The 21,439-nt window shown below is 39.4% G+C and overlaps 1 long non-coding RNA gene across 1 annotated transcript in view; it reads left to right on the top strand.

Annotated features, from left to right (window-relative positions):
• The window catches only part of LOC120323579, an 87,424-nt gene that overhangs the window by 46,759 nt on the left and 19,226 nt on the right, over nt 1-21,439 (top strand). The window contains exons 2-3 of the long non-coding RNA XR_005564196.1: nt 19,641-19,737; nt 21,041-21,210. This is a non-coding gene — a long non-coding RNA (uncharacterized LOC120323579). The remainder of the gene's footprint in view (nt 1-19,640; nt 19,738-21,040; nt 21,211-21,439) is intronic.

Here is a 21,439-nt window from a genome sequence, read left to right as displayed (position 1 = left end):
AAACACTCAGAAAACAACCACTACTTGGCAGCTCTTCCTTGGCCTGCTAAGATCTTGGCTCCCACAAAGATGCTCAACTTGGGTTTTAAAGCACTAATGACAGATGGGTACCCTGAATATCAGGCATAGCTTGAGCACTGTTTCTGGCCTGGGGAACACTTTAAACAGGACAACTTAACAAGAGAAATGGAAGCTGTAGGTCAGGCAAGTGCAGTTGCATGGGATTCCTGCTTATTGTTGAGTAGGTATGTTTTGTCTCTTTTCCCCTTACTGTGATAAAAAAAATCTGCTCTGAACCATAAGTGATGATTGCACAAAAATAAAATAGTGCATATCTATAGAAGGGAACCCCCTTCTATAGGTGAGGAAAAAAAAAAGGCATCAAACCAAATTCACAAGTGAATTTTCGACTTGCCCATTTATATTCATAGCTAGTTCCTCACAAAGTAGTCCATCAACAAACATGCAGAAGCATGAAGGCTTGGTAAGGAAACTCATTAAAAAAGAATCCACATTTCCTTTTCTTTACAGCCAGGGCATTTGGTTATGTGCAGCATTCAGCTGTTGTCTGTCTCAATAGAAGCTCTTTCAAGCTGTTGAAAGGGAAACTGTGAGACAGTAGATGTTAACAAAGAATTAACCAACAATTTCCCTTATTGTTAAGGAAATTCAGCTGATTTCTGTAAAGAATTCTTTTTCCTCCTAGAAGTCTTCCAACATCAGGGCTTTGGAACTGTGTGTAGTAGATGTTGCTGCAGGAATCCAACTGGCCTTTAAAAGAGGGATTTTAACCCATGAGTTCCTCTCGCCTCTGATGTTGCACGAATGTGGACAGGCAAAGAGGCAAGGTGAGCATTCCCCTTCTGTGATATCAGGCTGCTCCAGCTGGCACATGAGATGAGCAGAACCAGGGTTCCCTGTTTTTTCCCAATCTTCTGTTTTTGTGCAACCACTTCCAGCCCAGACAGATCCTGTCCTTCTGCAGGCTGTGCAGTGAGACCCTTTGTAGGATGTTCTCGAGGTGAGAACTGCTCCAGGACTAAGCCACAAGACAGGCAGTAGGAAAAGTACTGTGCTGTTGGTATTAAGTAATGCTGTTATACTGAAGATAAAATACTCCCTGGTGGAAAGAAGTGTCTCTATTTCTTCAGTCCTTGGACAGAGGCAGTTTTGAGCCTGGGAGCCTCTAACATATGGTTTCACTCTAAAGGTACATGAAAGGATTGACATTCTGTTGTTCTGCTAAAAATGAGCAACATGAAAAATTAGCATTATCAAAGCCCCCACCTTACCAATAGAGGTGATGATGCTTCAGTGAGACTGGTAATGTTCTGAGGACATGAGTTACATGACAATGTAACTGAGGAGCAGGAGGAGATAAGACCCAACAAAGTATTGGAGGGAGGGTGACAACATACAGTGTCTGGCTTTGAGAATATGCAGTTCCCATGGGCAATACACATCAGCACCTTAGAAACCTTTCAACTCTCTGTTTCCATGGATGTCTGTTCAGTAAAGCAAAAAAACCTGCCTTATTTACAGTGAAATGCATGGAAAGACATGCTGGTAATGCTGATTCACAGTTGTCTTTTGTGGAAGAAGACTGATGAGTTTAAAGCAAGCAGACACACAGGTCTGTCTTCATGTAGCTTGGAGGTGATTGATAAGTATCTACCATTTCCCTTGCAATGATGGCTGAGGTTCTTCTCATAACACCTATTTTTCAGAGACATAATCTATTACACAGAGTTTCTAGGTCAAAACCATGGGCCATAAAGAGAAAGGAAGTTTAATTTTGCTTTGAAGTAGGCTTCTGCTTTAGCAAGTTTCTTTTTAATTTCTTTTCTTTAACTGCTTTCTTTGAACTCAAAACTCTTTCCTCTTCGGGGTTACAGTCAGACACTCAACACCATATCAACATCACATTTCTGAAGTTTAATATGGCCAGGCTCAAAAATCCCTGGCAGGCCAGAATCTTCTGGGCTCAATTAGTGTGAAGTGTAGAACTCAAGAGTTGAGATAGATCCTCAAATGGAAAGCCCTTGCTGACCTTAAGATACTCTTTCTAGGAGTTCTGGTTCCTCAGCATCAATCACAGATGCTCTCTTTTCTTTTAGATTTTCCCTGATTTTCCTGAGGAAGGAAGTAGTAGTCCTCTGAGATGAGCATGGTATTTATTCTAAAAGCTAACCTGAGTCTTCTGCTGTCCATTTTTCAATACCAGAGCATTACCCGCTGGTGCAGTTAGTGACCTGCTGTAGTGTTAATAAAGTGTTCAGTGCAGTAGGTTGTCCTTGTCTGTCTGGAGAAGAGTAGGAGAGAGACAAGATGGTAAAAAAAACCTTTGCTTGTCTGGTATGCCCAATTTCAAGCCTTCTCACGAGGGACATTTTCCTGTGTTGGGCAACTGCAGAACTCCTAAGGTCTTGATCAGGAGCTACAAAACAGCGTGAGGACCCAGGGCTGTGGTAGGCACCTTTCCTTTATTTTGTGGCTGCTGTGCCTGTTCTGTTCTGCACTCACAGGTAACAAATCACTTAGAGCAAGGAAAAGACAGAATTGTGGCTCCCTTTCTTCTCTGCATTCACCTGGAGAATTTATTGAGCTCTGAAAGGCTTTTTGGCTCCGGTGCTTGAGAAGGTGACATTAGAAATGACATTTCCCTGAGCATGCCCAGGGATTAGATCTTTCCTCAGGCTGTGGATAAGGGATAACCAGGAGGTAAGTCAGCCAGTAATTGTGTCAAAGTTACTGCACTGGGGAGTTCCTAGCAGCTTCTTTCTCAGCTGTGTCTCACTACAGCACAGACTGTGAACCATTTACTGTAGAACAGGCCAACATACATAAGGAGGGTGGCCACAGTGCACACGGACACACAGGACAGTGTAATCAATCTTTAAGAGCTGTTTTTTCTTTCTGAGTTCTGGGAATTTTCTAGATTAATTTATCCTGTTAAGGTCTTTTGGAATTTTTGTTTGTTTTGCATTAGTTTCTCAAAAAAACCCACTTGTGTAACTGCTGTAGTTTTCCATGCTGCTGGTGTGTTCCTGCATTAAAAAAATAAACAAAGTAAAGCATTTCAGGTTTTATCTTAAAGCTTTGACTTTTCAGATCCAAATCAACCTATGGCAATAGGGATTCATGACCAATGTACTCTCATATATGGCCTCAGTCCAGCAAAGCACTTAAGCACATGCTTAATTTTAATTTTGAACTAAATGGGGCAGTGAATCACATGCTCTAAATGAGGTTAAAATTAAAATTAACCGTGTGTCTCTCCTCTCCTGGATGAGGGCCGTGTACACTATTTCCACTTCTTGCCAGCATTTCCATTACTGAGAAATACTCATTCTTCCCACTTTTTACCTTCTATTTCTTCATTGTTCTTGAATAGTTTTCTTTACCTCTTCACCAGATGGATCTTATTTCTGTGCAAACCTATGATAGCAATTCAGCATCCATAATGACAGTGAGATAGAATCCCAAGGCAAGTGCCAAGTGGAATTTTTTCTCTTTTGTCTTTTTGAGATTCCTTTAGCTTATTCATAGATATATGAGAATTAAAAGGTAATTTGAAACAGCAATTGCTGCCCCATCTGATCAAAGAATTTTAAAATCATATTTACCATATCGAAAATACCCTAGAGACTAGAAGGGTTTGTGGTGATTTGCAGTCATCTGATTAGAAGCAAAAAGTCAGAAATTAATTCAGTCGGTTGTACACTTGGCATCTTTTGAAAGAGGGAGATAAGATGATCTCTTTGCTCTATCTTGTGTTGTAAATCATTCAGCTGGAGTATATCAAAATGATCTCTCATCCTTTTTATTGATATGACACAAACTCCTGGATATCTATTAGAATAATAGGATAATGTGCAGAAAGAAGCAGAGGGAATGAGAGTCTAGTTGTTTGTTTTTATTTTATTTTAAAAGGTTATTCTGTGCAGGAAGGGCCAGTTTCAACTTCTTGTAATTAGCCAAAGCTTTGGGCTCACTGATATCTGAAGGAATAAATGAACATGGATTGTGTCAGTACTTAGAACAAGGCAAAACAAGGTGTGAGGAAAAAAACCCATCTTTTGGTAGATGTTCTTCAGCTGCTGTTTCCATTTCTTCCTCTCTTTGACTGTGTGTTATAGCTTTTTTTTCATGTATGTCCTTAGCAAGCACAAATGGTACCCAGCAGGCCAAGAAAGGAAATTTTGAACCTACTTGAAAGGATCTCCTAGAGAAGAGTTTAGTTACATGGACAAAGTTGCTATTTGTGTTTTTTCTTTCTTATTTAATAAGAATTAAGAAAATGAAGGATGGGGTGTTTTCAAAGGCTGAAGACTGAGATGAGACAAGTGAAAAGTGGACTTTAGTGCTCCAGCCGGCAGCTGTGGTCACAGATAAATAACAGGAGTTGTTTTAAATATCTTTAGACTCCTAAAGAAATGTCTAAGGGCTTGAACTTGTAATATATATACCTGCAGTACTGCACATAGGTATGCCTTTTCCACACCATGCTCTTCCACTCTTTATTTTGTTGTAGGTTTGCCTCTTATTTAAACAGAGAGATAAAAGGTGGCCAAATTCATCCCTTCTAACTCTAGGTGGTACCTCTATACTGGAGGGTATTTCTACGTGCACAGAGACACCTCTGCATTCCTGGTGGGTGCCCATTATGTGCTTTATTTTTGTTACCAAAATAAATCAAAGGACACTCGTGAGTGCATACCAGGAACATCACAGCATAGATTAAATTTTTGGCTCTATTCTCAGTCTCACAGTCTAGGAGCTTAAGCCTGTGAGTCCAGTGCAACTAAACCCTTACACCAGGTATCTCTGTATCATGTCAAACATGATGTGTGCCAATGCTTTGCGTTAGAGTGAAGACCTCACAAATAATCTTTAGTATCCAAAAATTTCTGGTTTGTTAGTTTTAGTCCACTTCTCTTTGTTCCAGTTACGTATGAAAAGAATACGGAGATGTTTTCTCTTACCTATTTCTCCTCTTCTTTGTAGTGTATTGATTGCTTTACACTTCCTTAGAGAAGATCAATATTCCATTAGGAGCAGAGGAATAGCACTACAGGAGAAAAAAAGCCTGGCTGTTGCCAAAATTGAAAGCTCAGTGTTGAAAGACAATTGCTTTGTTGTTTTTTTTTTTTTTTTTTTTTTTTTTTTTTTTTCCACAAGTGGAATGAAAATCTTTTGGGTAACTGAGCAAATGGCAGCCTGTTCCTGCAGTTCTGCTGACAGGGTGGAGCTGTTACTGTCAGGAGAAATTGGTTTGCCCATCTCCACCAAATCTTCATTAAGCCAAAAAGGTGCCTGATAAATGTTCTAAAGGAAACAATTTAGCAAGATGGTACCAAGCAGGAGTGCAGCAGAGGGTACAGTGGTGTTCTGTTGAACTTCACTGGTAGGTGGTGCATCGGTACTGTCACACCTAATGCTCGTTTTGTCCCAGAACTTGTGTTTCTCTGCTGTGAGACTCCTCATCCAAGTAGAGCCAGCACAGTTAGGCCTTCCCAGAAGCTATTTTCTAGAGTTTTGAAATGTCTATGTGATGATGTTCTTCTTTCATTTCCTTAATTGCGTTTTCGTAATGAGTAGGAACCTGTATAATCATATAATGAGGCATTGTAATTATGATAGCTACAGATATAATTAAAAATCTTTACAAAATATCATGAATAAATGTAGGTTTTCTACAATGAAGACATTTTTAAAGATTAGCAGGGCAGTTATTCGTATTTGCAGGTTTGCAGTCAAATGATTTACTAGGTAAGGGGAGGTAACTATTGATTTCCAGTACTTCACATATTTAGCAAAAAAATTTGGCTTGGCATTCCTGGAGATATTAATTAATATTTCCAAGCCTCAATAGAGTCCAGATTGCTCCTTCTACAGATTTTGTACAACAGATGTGAGGACTCCATAAGGAATTTTATTATCAAGATTCAGTGTCCATAAAAAGGAGCACCAAGAAATTTCAAGACTGTCCCCACTGTGTTCTCTGAGGAGTAACACTGGTGAAAAGTTTGACTCTTGATGCACAAAAGGTTTCTACACTTATTTAAATGCTTGAATGGGCCCGGGAGGGACTGAATTCTTTCCTGTAAGTCACATATATCAGGCACAGCTTTTAACCTTAGGTCACAGTGGCATCCTTGGTATCACCTCAGAATTCTTCCAGATTATTATTTTTAAGAACTTTTTGTAAACATATATAGAATTTAGTGATGAGCTTATTTTAGAATTAGTTTTTTTCTAGGTGAGAATAAACTTCTTTAGAAATAATATTGAGATTTGATGTGATGTAATTAAAAAAAAACACAATAAAAGAAACATTTATATTAGAAACAAAGTGCATTTATACACAAATGCAGATTCCCTTTATCCTTTGTGGGGAATGTTCTGGATAAAAAGACCAGTGAACTGAACTCTTAATTATAAGTGTCAGAAAAAAATATTAATCTAATGTGGGTTGGGGTTTGACTGTAATTTTTGACTTTTCTCCTGGAGTAGTATCAATGGGGGTTATACAGCTAAATCTCTGCCCACTTAGTGCCATGAAACCCTTTACTGTGCTTGAGGGGAAAAAGGAAGGTAGAAAATGGTTGCTCAAGGACAAAACGTTTGAAGTGGCCAGAAGCCAATAGAGTAGAAGATGTAGTAAAGGCTGGAGAGTGGTGATTAAAAGTGAATACAGTGATGCTGAGCAGAGTTGTCATTTTCAGTGACACTGGACAATTTCAACTGAAGGTGAACAGAAATATTTTTCCGAAATAACTTTTTTTGCTAGTATTTCTAGAAAAAAGCCCCAGCTGACAGAACATGATGTTGTTTAGTTCTTTGATTATTTCCAGGTTGTTTGTTTTTTGTTTGTTTGTTTTTTTAAGTGAGGGAAAGGCATTATGATCTGCCTTTCTAATAAACTATGCTAAATTTTAAGATTAAGTGAATAGGAATTACAAATTTAGAGGAGGAATTTCTCATACTTCCATCATTTCTCCTCTTACACGACTTTATCGTGGTTAAAACTTTACCCTTCTCTGGCAAAGAGAAATTTTGAGCACTTCTGAGTTACCATTTGAAGGGACACTGGCCAGCCCAGGGTGGTGAGGAGACAACACTGAGGACATCAGGAGGATGGGAATAATACTTCATGCAGCACTCATGGAAGCAATGGATTCATTGACTGGTGCTATTTGGGGAGGAAATAGGTCCAGCTTTGGTTGTTGTTCAGTAAGTAAGTAGATAATAAACAATGATTTGCTGCAATGATAGAATGTAGGTGGTGGACTAGACATTTTGGGGGAAGGGAAGAACAGCATTTCAGCAGTTTGGTGAAGGAAATGCAGACATCTCACAAGCTGCAGTCCTTTCTGTGAAGACAGGCAGGAGCAGAGAGACAGAGGTAGCATTTAAATCAACCCTGACTCACTAAAGCTGTTTTAATACAATGACAGTGTTTTGCAAAGCCACGAGGTGGGATTTTCTCTAGCAGAAAGCTTTTCTTGACAAATTGTTGGTGATAGAATTTCCTCTCTGCACTGTGGTCCTTCAGCAAAAGGAGATGGTTTTTTTGCCAAGTTCATAGTTGAACCCTCCAACTTTTTTTTTTTTTTTTTTCCAAAGCAACTGAGCTTCAACTGCAAAGTTCATTAACTGTTGAGTTTTCTTACTCTTGCCTTGTGGTAGAGAAGGAGGAAATGCATTCGCTAAGCAAAAGCAAGGGGCTTATGTGATGAATTAAAAGAAGTGTTTTAAGATTCTCATTTGTTTTTAAGTCAAAGCATATAGCAAACACCTTTCTCTTGCATCTCTTATCTACCGATTTTGTTAAAGATGAAAAAGGAAACATCGTGTCCACTCATTCAAGCACCAGCTGCCAGTTTACAAATCCTTCTTTTTTTCCCCTTTTTTTGCTTTTCCCTCCAGAATGGAGGATTCCTGCCCTGATGTGAAAAGCAGGATTATACTAATTGCTCCTTTTAGTGACTCCAGGCTTACGCTTGCACCGTGGAGAGCAAAGCTTGGCTTCTGCTTTCATCCAGTTTCTCTCCTGGCCTCTCTGTGCGGATGAAAAACCTCAGCCCTTTGGCTTGGGGGCTCAGCTCAGCTTCCCAGTATGTCTTGGTTTATTGGCAAGCTTTTCCCAGCCATGAGAGCAAGCAAAGAGTAGTCTGAGTTTTTAGGAGCACTGAAGCCAGGAGCACCTTCTGACATTATGTGTGTTTACATTACCAATAAATGTGTTTGCTTGTAGTCCCTGTGGCAGAGTCGGGGTCCAGGGCACTGTCTGTGGGAATCTTCCAGGCCCTTTGTCCCTAATTAATCACAGAATATATACCTTAAATTATTTATAGAAATAAGTAATGCCCTTTGAAGGCTTAAATTATTTAAAAGGCTTTTAATACCTTAATCCCTCATCTGTCTCCTAAATAACTCTTGTGGAGACCTCTTATCTGCTTCAATGTTAGGGGGTCTAACTTGCATAAATTTTTATGTCCCCTGAAGTTTGGGTTGCACTTGAGAAATTGTATCCCTGTATTTTCCAGACAATGTGATCTGCCAGGAAAATCAGAATATAAGAATATAAGAATATCAGAATATAAGAATATAAGTGGGGATAATAGATATTTTTTGGGTCTCTGTGTAGGCCTGCAGGGGTCTCTGGAGATTTTCAAAGCAGGAGCTGGGCATTTGGAACCAGATATTAAACCCTCTGGCCAGATTTCAGAGGGAGTGGGCATGGGGCAAAGCTGGTCCAAAAGCCTCATCTGGCTTGTGCCAAGGTGCTGCCTCACTCCCTGCTCCCAGGAATGCCCAGATACAGCATCTTCCTTCAGTAAGGGCAGGGAAAAATGCAAATAATTGGTTCCTTTGGTGCAAATGACTTCGTTTAAATTCACATTGTGTGCTAGTGAGGAAGGTGGTGAAACCTGGACAAGAAAGGGGGGGTGATCCTGTCTGCTGAGTGTGACCCTGCCATGGGAAAATGACCTCATCAGGGAACACAGATGGGCATGGTTCCTACAGTCATACAAAGGATTAATCCACAGGTTTAAAAATGGAAAGTTACCCTAAAAAACCTCATGGCAGGAATTTTTTTTTTCCCTTCTAAAGGTGACATCTCTGTGTAAAAATCACACAGCTAAATTCGGGGTATAAAGTATCCATGGGCATTATTTTCCACGCATCTGGCAAAATGTTTCCAGAAGGGGCTATAATTAATAGTGTTTCAATTCTGCCAAGGAGCATTTTTCTGCCTACATTATCATTAAAGTAATTTTTCTCAGGGCTCCACTTCTTAGGAAAAAACAAACAGTTAAGAAAGGACTAGCCATTGGTGCAGAAAAACAGCAAAGTCCAATTAAAAGTACTCCAGTGAGCTATAAATCAGTAGAAACCCATTCTCTTGCACTGTTTGAAAGCCAGTGGTTTTCCCTGTTAATGAAGTGACCAGAACACTCAATCTTTAGTGCTGCTGAGCAGTGTTTTGGATTCCACTGGAGCAAAATTCATCCTGAAAGAAACCTCCTGAAACCAGAAGCTTTCCCATACTAAACTTGTCCAACCCAGCCTGTGACGAACAATATTTATTATATTCATACCTTGCCAAGGCATTAGATTTTCTCCTACTCTAGTTGAACACATGACAAAAATCCACCTACACGAACTGTACACAAAGCTGTCCTTACTTTTATAAAACTTTTAGTCCTAAAAACAGGTTTTCTGTGGCTGATGAATGCCAGGGTTTCCTTAGCCTTTGGAAAGGATGACATTTTACATCATTTATTCTTTCATTATTGAAGAAATAAAATAATTTTGATTTAAATATAAAATGAAATTGTTAGGAGATGGAACTTGCATAACCACAAGGTAGAAGGTAACTCCTACAAGAGTTGGGAGGTTGCTAATGCTGATGATTAAAATAGTTGTTAATGTACATTCTGTTAAGAGGTTTGTTTTAATGTTATGACTCTTACAGGGACAAGAACGAATGCAATCTGTTTAGCATTCCTTAGCTTTGAAGAAGAGATGATAGAGAAGTTTTTTCTCCATTTTCTGGAGTAACTTTCACCAGAGAGGAAAAAATGTTCTGGGAACTCTTTATTCTTTCTAAAGAAAACTATTGAAAACACCAGTGTCACCTGAGCTGTGCATCTGTGACACACTGGTATCTACCTGTGCTGATGCAGTTGGGGTTGTGAACTGTTCCTTTCCCTTTTTCTGGCAGAAACTCCTATTGCTGAGTCTTCAACATGGATGTTACTGCTTATAAATGTGTTTAATTGTCCTTAATTCTGCTTGTAAAGTCTCTAGGACTGAGGCTGTCTTTGGTACAGTGCTTACACGGCATTATCCACTTTTATGGGCTAATGGTCTAGATGGGAATTTAGGCATGATGAGAGGAATATATTCTGGTTCAGGAAGCTGCAAAGCTCCATTAAAAGCAGTGATTGTGGTATCTTTGGCCTAGCAACGGATATGAATGAAAAACAAATTTCAGATATTATTTTTTACCTTAGGTTGTCATTAAATGTTAAAATATTAATATTAAAATTTGGCATTACTCCAGTTGGAGGAAGTAGATTTTTATTTTTACTCTTCAGTAGCTTGAAAGTTTCGCTTTTCAAAATTACACTGTCAGAGGAAAAAGAAAAAAAACCCCAAAACTGAAAAAAACCCCTGTAATTAAAAATTTTCTTCTTTTATTCTGTGCCAGAAAGGAACAGAGGAAAAATATAAGAACAAAAAGATGAAAAATAAATGGTCTTTACTGAAACAGCATGAAAGCAACTAACACTGCTAAAAACTTTTTAGCTTTAAAAATGTCCAATCTTCACAAATATAAATGTTTACCGGCTCTCCTAAAGAAAGGCTGAACTAGGTCAGACAAAAATGCTTTGTTACAATCATTGACTAACAATTGCATCTAATAAAACATGAAAAATTACATTTTTTTGCTTCCTTTGTGCATGGTTGAAGCTCTGACAATGCCAGCAGTAGTAGATACTTATGGGAAAAGGGCATAAAAAAATAAAACAAATATTGCTTGTACTTTTCTTTTTATACTCACCCTTGCTGCTACCAGTCAGCAATATAAGGACATCCTGAGCCAGAGATTGCATCTGCTCTGTTGGCTTTAATAAGCATCTGTGAACAGCCTCACCCCATTGCTTTCAGGGGTCTCCTTCTGAACACTCTTGGTTTTATTCTCTGCAATATCCTGTGACAATTTTCTATGACAAGAAACAAGTGAACACAGCACATCTTTAATTTTTAGTAGCTGATGTAAGTACTTATTTCAAAATGACTGTGTTTGCTGCACATTATATCCATCTAAGCTGATAAATCTTCTCTGCCACATCACATCCCCTTGCTCCTACTGCATCTGCTGTTAGTCCTATGATGCTTTCTACTAAGAGAAAACCACTTCTGGGTCTCCATCCAATAAAATAGATGTGGAACAAGCAACAGGTTCAGTGGAGCAACAGCAGTGGTGACCAGGACCTTTAGGATCAGTGTACTGAGTGCCTCAGGACCCTGCAGTATCCTGCTGTGTATTTCTGCATGCTGCACTTTCCAGGCAGAGCACCACCACCTCCACCTTTCCCCCAAAAGGGCTGGAAGCAAAGGGCAGTCTGTACCCAGCTGTCTTACAATGCATCAGACCAGCCTGGACTTCAGCTGATGTGTTTGGGATTGTTTGTCAGACTGACCCAAAGAGGAGCAGTGCACACTGTGGAGCCTGGGAAGAACAGCCACCTGTTTAAGGCCATAGGTTTCTGTTCTCCAGCATCTATAGATTTAAAGTAATCCTTGTGTGTGCAGTCCTTGGATAATCCACTCCTGCACTTGGGAGGCAGAGGGCAGGAGGAGCAGAGGAATGATACAGGTCACCAGAGTGCCTGCTTCACCTATGGGGTCATGCAGGGCCTGTCTGGTCAGCAGGTGCTGTTTTGGGCAACCAAGCCACCATCACTGCCAAGGCTCTCAGGTTAAAAGTGACAGTCACACAGGTATCTCCCACTCAAGCTTTCCTTGCAGATTGGCCTTTCTCCTGCTTGTTCATAGTCCTGTGCCCTATCCCTTTTCCCCTGTGGTGTCTTCCAGGTGCATCCAACTCACAGGTTCACCCATGACACAGCTGAGGGTGGCTCTGTGTCCCAGCCAGGAGACATCTTCCCCTTGGCTCCTTGCAGCTTTGCTCTGTGATCCCACCTCTCCTGACTTCACCTGCCTCCTCTGCTGTAATGGTTTGAAAACATTTCAGTCAACCTGCAAATTCCCCATGGCTTGCTAGACCTGAGGTGGTTCACCTTGCACTTTTAGCACTGATTTACTTTGAGAATCAGCTGTTCTGGGGTAGGCACTGCTCTCTTCTGCAACTCTGCAGGGTTGTCTCAGCGTGGAACGAGGTGGTGCCAATGGGCAAAATTCACTGCTATACAAAAAGTCTGTGCAATAATTCAAATCCTACTTAAATTCTGGAGTCAGGATTTTCAGGTTATGTTTTGTCCTGGTCCTCTGCAAATGGAGAGACTCACCTTCAAGTTTTTGAGTCAGATGCTCCAGAATTAAATGCCTGCAGACAGGTCTCTAAAATGGATGCATTTTGTATCATGTAATGAGTTCAGAAGATGCTAAGTTGATTTCCAAGATGATGATGAGAGAATATCAGGAAGATATTTTATAGAAAAAAATAAATTGCTGGGTGGAATGTGTAGTGCTCAAAGCCTTATCCCCCTTTGAGCCATTCAAATCTTGCTCAGATTTCATTGTGCATTTTTTTTCCCATTGAGTTCCGTAGTTACTTGTAATTACAGAGGTATATCAGCATCTGAAATGGGGAACTGGGGAAGAAGCTGAATTAGATTAACTGCTGTTCTTTACTTTGATGTGTTAGCTTCTGTGTTCCTGTGATAGAAACCTTTTGTCTTATCCAGCATAAAATCAATCCTAGTCCTAAATCCCTGCTTTGGAGGACTTGGCAAATACATAACAGAACAGCTATCATTTCTTAAATAATCCAAAGCAAAGGGAATTTTCACATTACTCCTGCATAATCTTTCCACTGTTATTAAAACAATAAGCTCACTCTGCCATAGGAATTTTCCTATTTTCTTTGGGTTTTTTTTATGAAAGATTATAGGTTAGAGAATAGTTTTCCTTATCTGTTTGCTTTGTGTCTTGAGCACAGTCTCTTTTTAATAAAGTGTTGGAGAGAGGCAAATAGAATACCTCATGAGAGTCTCCTGCCAGTGATTAACTGAGAAATTAAAAGTTGTCTATTGTTCACATATATTCCTAGATGACCCTTCTCAAAAGCTTTGAAACAGATCCTGAAAGCTTCACAACAGAACCTGAAAGCTTCTTTTCCTAAGCCTGTAAGAGCTTGATGAAGTAGAAATCACACTTTTTTTTCTTTTTTTTAAAAAAAAGATGTCTGTTGGAAATTAATTTGTCCCTCCTTAAGGAGAAAAACTGTATGATGCTGATCAGACCCTGGCATGACACAGGGAGGGATGTGCAGAATTCTCTCTACAGTTCTGCTGGTGCAGCTCATGCCCAACCCACAGTACTCCTGCTGTTCTCACTTTGGTTTTCTTGTGAGATGGGGCCACCAGTTGTGCTGAACTGCAGGGTGAGTTTGTGCTGCTTGTAAATGTCCTCAGGGGACACAGCCACTGCTTCTATTTCTATGTTCTCAGAGTTCCCTAAAGATAAAAAAACTTCAACCACTCGGCAGTCTTCCTTGGTGGGAAGTTTGCTCTAACATCCCATGGATCAAGGTCAGAAACATTGAATCTTTCCTTTCTGTTCCCGTGACAGATCATTATTTTTATTTTATTAATCACTGGTTAATGCTGAATCTCCATCCAAGTAGCAGCATGGCTACTACAGCAGAAGAAGGATGCATGTGGCCCATGGACCAGATAAACAGACCCTGCTCTTTTTGACCTCTTCCCAGAACCAGTCACTCTTAGGTGGGTGTGTATTTGACCACTGTGTGAAGAAAAAGTCTCTTCTCTCCACACCACCTTTGCCCCTTCCAAGCCATGCTTGACACTGTCACAGCAAACCTTCCCTCTGACAAGAGGTGGGTGGCTGGATTGTTATAGAGGTGTTTGACATTCACCTTAGTTCTTCTTTAATGCCATTGCTCCAGTATGGAAGACCTGAGTTGACCAATATTTGACCAATAATCCTTGATATTTGATATTTGACCAATAATCCTTCTGGTTTTAGGCACAGACGTGCAGGTTTGTGTCTATTAGCTCCAGTTGTATCCCAATGTTTTGCATAGGAAGTATATAATTAGCCTATATGAACTGTATTTAATATGAATTTATTTAACTTTACAAGTTCAAGAGCTCTTGGCATTTTCTACAATGAAAACTCTAAAGAGAGACACAGTAAGGCATCTTTGTGGCTTCCTGTACTGAGACAGGCCCTGCCACTAATTTTCATCCTTCTCTCACTCCTTACTGAACACCCTTTGCTAGAAGAGACAAAGAGATTCTCTAATAGAGATTGCTAGAATTTAGAAATAGCTCAAGTGAAAATACTTAAGTGACAGTCACTTCTGTGGCTCAAATATTTAGCAAGAATGTGGGGACTTTGAAAATATTGAATTGACAGAATGGCATAAAAGAACTGCGTTGGAAAGGAAAACTGAATTTAGTAAGTGCAACTTCTTGTTAAAGTTCTTGAATTACGTTAATTTTTTTTATTTTATTTTTATCCTGGCAGATAAGAACACAAAGGACATAAAACAAGATTTCCAAATTAAACTTGGACTTTATATGTATGGAAGGAGCAAATTAAGGAGCTTACTGGCTTCTGCTTTCCTTCCAGACTGTGACAGATTCCTCACTTGATGTGAACAGAACATCTGCTCCCTGTCCAGAATCCCTCTGCATTTAATTTGATTGTGATTCATGTTTTGCAGAGGACTCAAAAGCTTTTGCAATAATAGCATCTTCCTGAAACTGCTGAACTCTATTTTGGCAGGTATTATGGGAAGGCAAAATAAAAACATGTTCCATGGCTCAAAGAGTCAACTGTATGTCACACCATGGACACCAGGGCTGGGAGATAAACGAGATGAAGTGATGAGCTGGAGGAAGCAGAGATAATGTTGCTCAAATGAGACTAACATTATGAAAAAGCAGAGTGTAGAGAGGTATTTGCAGAAGGATAAAAGGTGGATGGAAGGAAGGTCTTCTGGCAGTTTGGGAATTCTGGGGTGGATGCTGATTCTACAACCATCACAGTGGCTGCACTGGGAGCTGCTCACGTGCACAGCAAGAACCATTTCTATTTGAAGTATCTTCTAGATTTTCCCAGTTTTCTTATTACTCTCTGTCTGACATTGCCTGAAGTCTCTCTCTACCATTTTGTTTTTTAATGCCAAGTTCTCTTACAGTTTGTGAGCATCAGTTCTTTCCAGCTGGTCTTGGTGCTCCCAGGGATGCCCAACATTTGTCTTGTCCCTCATGTTGCAGTTGTAAATGCTCATGTGCTGTTATTTCCCTGGATGTTCAGCTGAAAGAGATGGAGTGGTTTCATTTCCTGTTTGCTTTCACCTTGACTTCCCTCTGAATGCTCTTGGTAGATGTATTCATTAAGAATGCACTCATGAGCAAATATAAATAAATGATATGGAAAGAAATATCCATCTTCTGCTTCTAGAGATCATCATGTTACATGTTTTGTAGCTGACCTGGCAGGATATTGAAATAAATCCATTTTTTTCCCCCCAAGTTTCATTCAAATGTGTATTGGAATCCAGAAAATCTGATTTGTTGGTAGTGTTGTGAAATCAATCAAATAATTTTTTTTTAATATTGATATTTTAATGTGTTCTCTTTCTGAAACATTCATGGAGACACTAAAAACTTCCCCCCTTTTTTATTCAACAGTATCTTCAGTGAAGTGCTTTCAAAGCAATGAGCAAAGGCAAAGAAAAGCATTGAGGCTCTTTGTAGAAAAAAAAAATCTTTCATTCTTTGTGTCACAATCACACAAATTCACTAAAACAAAATTCGTACTGAAAACAGGCAATGAGGAAACCCACACAAAATCACACAAACCAAACTCCAGCCCAGGTGTCCTGTATTATCTTTTAAGGACAGCCTTAGGAAGATAATTAGTGTTATTCTAATTAGTGCGATGAAGACAGTATAAGTGCCTAGACAAAAGAATAATAGAATATTTCTATGCAATGTAAGCCACTGGAGCAGTTTTTTTTTTGAGCTCCAGAACTACATTCCTTTGTTCTAATGTGGAAATCATACAACGTGAACCTGAATATACAAAGAGTACCAGATTTCTGATTTCAGCAGATTTGGTCTGATAGAGACTGTTTCATTAGTTTTCAGCTTTTGGAAGCTCTCTTTGTATCCTGATTGGGAACCTCCTCTTGCATGAATCACACAACCAAAAGCCCCAGTGGTACAACACAAATCTGTGTGTGATAGGGAGAAAGGGACTGCAGTTAAACTGTATCAGCTTTTATTACTAGTATTATTAATTGCTATTAATATCGTGTGCTGACCTACTCTAATCCCTGTTCTGCTGCTTATTTGGTATTATTCAGCATTCTAGAATATCAAAAAATCTATATCGTCTTCAAACAGGCTGGTACTGTTATAAATTGGTCTTTTTCTTTATAGAAAGAGGCAGACAACAGGATCATTCAGAGCTGTTCCACACATTATTTTTTGCACTGTGTGCATGATGCTTGATTAAAATAGAAGCTTAGTCCATTTATTAAAGTTCTGTTCAGCAGAAATATAATGTATAATACAGACACTCTGCTCCTTTTGACTTGTTTAGCAGAAATGTAGCTGAATAGTGCAGATCAGGGCAAAGATGCACAAAAAGCAATGCACAGTTTAATAATCTTAACTTGCTGAGGCACTTCAGTCTGCGATGTGTAAATCCAGCTAATGCAAATACTGACTGTTTCTATAAATTTAAGGGTAAAAGCTGCATGGATCTAGTGGAATCAGGCTGGGTCTGTGAGTTATTATAAATTGAAAATTACATAGAAAATCCAAGCTCTCCTACATGCTGATTTTTTTTTTTAATCAATAGAGTTAAGCTGAAATTGAATACTGTGAACATTATTTAAAAAATAATATTAGAAAACTTTCAGTTGCAAAGAATGTGCTGTATTATTTTCCTGTGTAAAGGATGCTTTAAGTTGAAAATATACATATTAATTTTAAATTGCTTTTTATTCTCAGTTGAAGTTGAAAGATACTTACCATCACCTCTGGAAAATTGTGTGAAAATGATGCCCTTCACATAAAATGAAACTAATTGAATATACAATTCAAACCCAAGGGGTGCAACCAACATCCCGTTGTCTTAGGATTCTATGTGCCTTTCTCACTTTTGTTTTATAATATTGGGGACAAATTAAATTTCATATATTTCATGTTTAAACAAAGCTGCACCTTCTCCATAATTTGGAGGTAAATAGAAACACTTGACTGAAAACAGGTAGTTATGCCTACCCTGTTACTAGAAAGCCATGAGAGCCGCTGGAAGTGTCTTCTACCACCAGTTAATTGACAAAACAAGTCTATGTATTTCCCTTTACATTTCTTTATTAACTCATCAGGAACAAAAAATGCTTCTCTGGAATATGGCAGTGCTTAAGGATGAAAGCTGAAGCGACATATTAGTCCCTATTTTTATGAGTGCTTCAGTTGCAATTGTCTTCTCTGTGGAAGTTCTCAAATCCTCAGGCAGAGGGAGAGGGAGCCACGAGCTGGCACTAAAAGCACACCCGGGGAGCTCGGTGCCTCTCACCCCGTTTTCAGTTAGTGTCTGTAGGTGTTAGCAGTGTGTGTGTGGTGTCCCAGGAGCAGCCTCATCCTACATCATTTAAGTAGGGAAGGGTCTCTGATGAGAGCAGATGGCATGGGCACTAATGTCTCTTCTGCTCTTCTGGCTTCTCAGCATCTGCCTCGAGTTTCGGACCATGGCTGTGGTTCCCAGAAACACAGTCATTAAGGTCTGTTTTCATTAGTGTGGAAAGCAAGAGTGGAAAACTGCTTTCTTCTGCTTAGAGTATAACAGAGCTAATGGAACCAACTCTAAAAGACAAAGGACTTTTTTTTATTGCTGTTGGAGAAACGTTTTGCTCTCAAACGGAGTTCTGTGATTTTTTTTCTTACTTATGTAACCTCAATAAAAGCCATGACAAGATGAAGCTCTTGTGACAGTCCTTCTGTGCTCAACATGCCCAAATAAATGAGGCAGTGGAGGGGGCATCTCTGACAAGGCAGTGTCCCCTCAGCCCTGTAGCCAACAGCAGGCCCTTAGTGTGCTCTTGTAACACCAGATCTCTCTCTTACACGATGTTTACTGTCAAAACCCATCCAAGTGTTTGGAGGAGAGACTGAGCTGGTGTCTTGTCTCAGAATATGATAGTTTTGAGAATCTGTGAGGGCTTTGAAGCCCCACCAAATCTAAATATGTTCTTCCAGTTGCTTAAAAAGTAGGTGCATCTTCAAGGTCGTGATAATATTAAATTGTTCCTTTAAAGCTCTGTAATTGTTAGTGTAAAAGATACCTTTATCCAGAAAGATGTAAAAAAGCTCAAGTATTTTACTGGAGTTGAGAGGGCACTTCATACAAAACATGGGTGATTTACAGGACATGGATAAGTGCTACATTGCACTAGGAGAGGATTGGCTACAGAAAAATGCAGTGTGCAATTTTGTGTTGAGGCAATAAATCCAGGAAATATAAATTTTTATCTCTGAGTTCTGAAACATTTATCACTAGGAGCTTTTTCTTTTTAGCCAGAGGAGATGTAAATTTGTGAAAATCAAGTAAACTGGAGTCCTACTCATCTTGTTAATTCTACTTCTGAATTTTCTTTTCTCTTTTTCCCAATAACAAAAGTAAGTTTACACTAGTCTTTGTGCGTTACAGCTCATTTCTCCCCTGCAGATACCTTGTGGGAAGCTCAAAATAGAACAATGGAGAAATAATGAAGGTAAAATGTCAGTTTGCCTGCATACTGAAAATATAATCAGTGCAATTTGTCAGGCTCATCTGCCCTTACCTAGGAAAAACATTGATAGAGATTCATCCTTATGAGTCCTTAGGTTAATGCTTAGGGTTCCTTTTCTTCCAGAATTCTTTGCTAATAAATATAATTTGCATGCTACTCATTACACTGCAATTTGTGATTCCTTGTAACCACCCTATAAAAAGTCTGTGTTCTGACCCTTCTTGTGTTTGCAGACCTCCTCTTAGGTGTTCCTGGGTGTTGTGGAAGTTGGTAGCTGTGCTTCAGAGAGCTGAGTACCAAGTCCTTCCTACCAGCACAAACTCAGAACTTTGGAGGCCTGAATTAGATGTGCTTCACATAAGTCATGTCCACATAGAATTTACAGTGAAAGTTGGACCATATACCAACAGACATAAACATGATATACTTGAATGTGACCTTTAAGCTGCTTCTCCAGGTTTCTACCTGCTGCAGAGCTGAGTAAACAAAGGAGAATATTTACACTCAGCAACTTTTTGAAGATAACTTCTATTATTCTCAAATCCCAATGACATGCATCTCTTTTAGATGAATTAATTTCTGCAACTTTTATATTGTCTAGCCTATTCCTGGCTACAGAATGAAACTATTGACCTTGACTCAAGAAATCCATAAAGACAGAAGGAATCAATTTAAAAAATAAAGTGCTTGTGAAGGAGGTAAGTTGGCTCTAACACTTTGAACTATGTGGGCTTGATCATTACTGCAATGCTTTCTAACCCTGTTAGCACCTCTGCCTTGCTGATGTTTTCATTTTGACCTAAATACATAAAAACCCAGTCATATTTCTTGTTATTATGTATTACAAGTTGGTGTAATATGGCTGTACAGTGAAAAGTCATTAGGTCTGCAGATAAACCGAATTTTTCTTGGCTGATCAAGAAACACATAAATCAGTCACACCTTTCTGATCCCTTCTTTTCCATGTATTTTCATCCTTCTTCAAACTGTAGTTTCTGTGCTTTAATATCAATTACACTGTAAAAGAATGAATTAGAAAGGGAATTTAAAAATGTAGTTGTTTCTCTTCTTAATTTTAAACTTTATCTTGGAAAATCCCTTCTGCCATGAAGCCATGTGCCCCAAAAGATGGATCAAAGAAACGAAAATAATGACTTTTTTGTGGTGGGATTTTAGTGGATAAATCTCGCCCAAGCACTCTTGAGACTTTCACAAGATTAAAATACACATTTGTAGAGCAATGATGTTAACAAACCAGCGTCCTAGTGCTGCATCCAAGAGCTGCTGATAGAGTGCTCTGAATTATTTAAAGTATAAGTGTTCAAAGATGCCTGTTCAGACTCCTCACAGACTCAAATTTGGTGTTGTTGCTGCTGCTGCTGCTCTTCTTTTGTGTGGGTTTTTTTTCCCAGTAGATTATTTCAAAGGACATTTATATTAACTGCATAAATCTCACTGTGCTCCCACGAGCTGTGTTTTATGGTTGCATTGTATTTGCAGAGGATTGGGGCACATGGAGGTCACCGGTGTGACCCTTTGAAGCAACTTCCATTGAGGTTCAGTTGGCATCACACCCTGCAGGGAGGCTGCAGCACGTGGTGAGGACAAAGCCACAAATGACTCATATCCCTAAGGAATGGGAAGGTAGCCCAGCACCCACTTAAGAAAAATGCTCCTTGGAGCCTTTTCACAGTTAAAATCAAGTCACTGTGTTCTTGCTCGCTTCTGTAGCAAGAAGTTCAGATGACTTCAGTGGGACCAGTGTGACAGAAAACAGTACTTTAGGATTGTGGCCCTCACAGGTATCCCACAGTTGTCTGTATCCAGGCATTTGTAGCGGTACCACAATTTACCAGGTTGTTGTATTTCTGTTGAGTGATGAATTTCAGAGGCAAAAGGAAAAGCTGTGTATAGCAGATGCTGTCCTGATGGCTCATGTTGGCTTTTTGTTTGGGCTTCTCAGTAGAAGAGAAACAGGAAACTTATGTTTTTTCCCTTCAGGAAGGACTCCTTCTGTCCAAGTTTTTAATTCTGCCTCTAAACTACGGGATGGAAAGGCAAATACACATTCTGAAATGGCTGAATGAATGCCTCATGCCATAGGAGCACACAGCTGGAGCAGCCCTCAAGTGACTCCTCCCTTGAACCCTTCACTCTTGTTAAGGACTAATGTGAGTAGGTGAAACTTGGGAAGTACTTCAAGTGTTGGCAGGGAGACCAACAATAACCCTTCTGTAATGATGTCTGAACTCCAGTGCTGAGTAAGTGACAGATTTGGCTTCCCTGAGCGTGGATGTGTTTTTAGAATGAGATTCAGATGGGCTGTTATTTCAGGATCCACTTGAGCAAAATTTGCAGCTGCTAAAGAGATCTTAATGCAAATGAGTCACATTCCTACCT

This window comes from Pipra filicauda, unplaced genomic scaffold (genome assembly GCF_003945595.2).
Source record: "Pipra filicauda isolate LSUMZ 115617 unplaced genomic scaffold, ASM394559v2 scaffold290_size937220_pilon, whole genome shotgun sequence".
NCBI classification, from domain to species: Eukaryota; Metazoa; Chordata; class Aves; order Passeriformes; family Pipridae; genus Pipra; species Pipra filicauda.
Note: the sequence above shows the minus strand (reverse complement) of the source record. Positions and strands in the feature narration are given on the sequence as shown.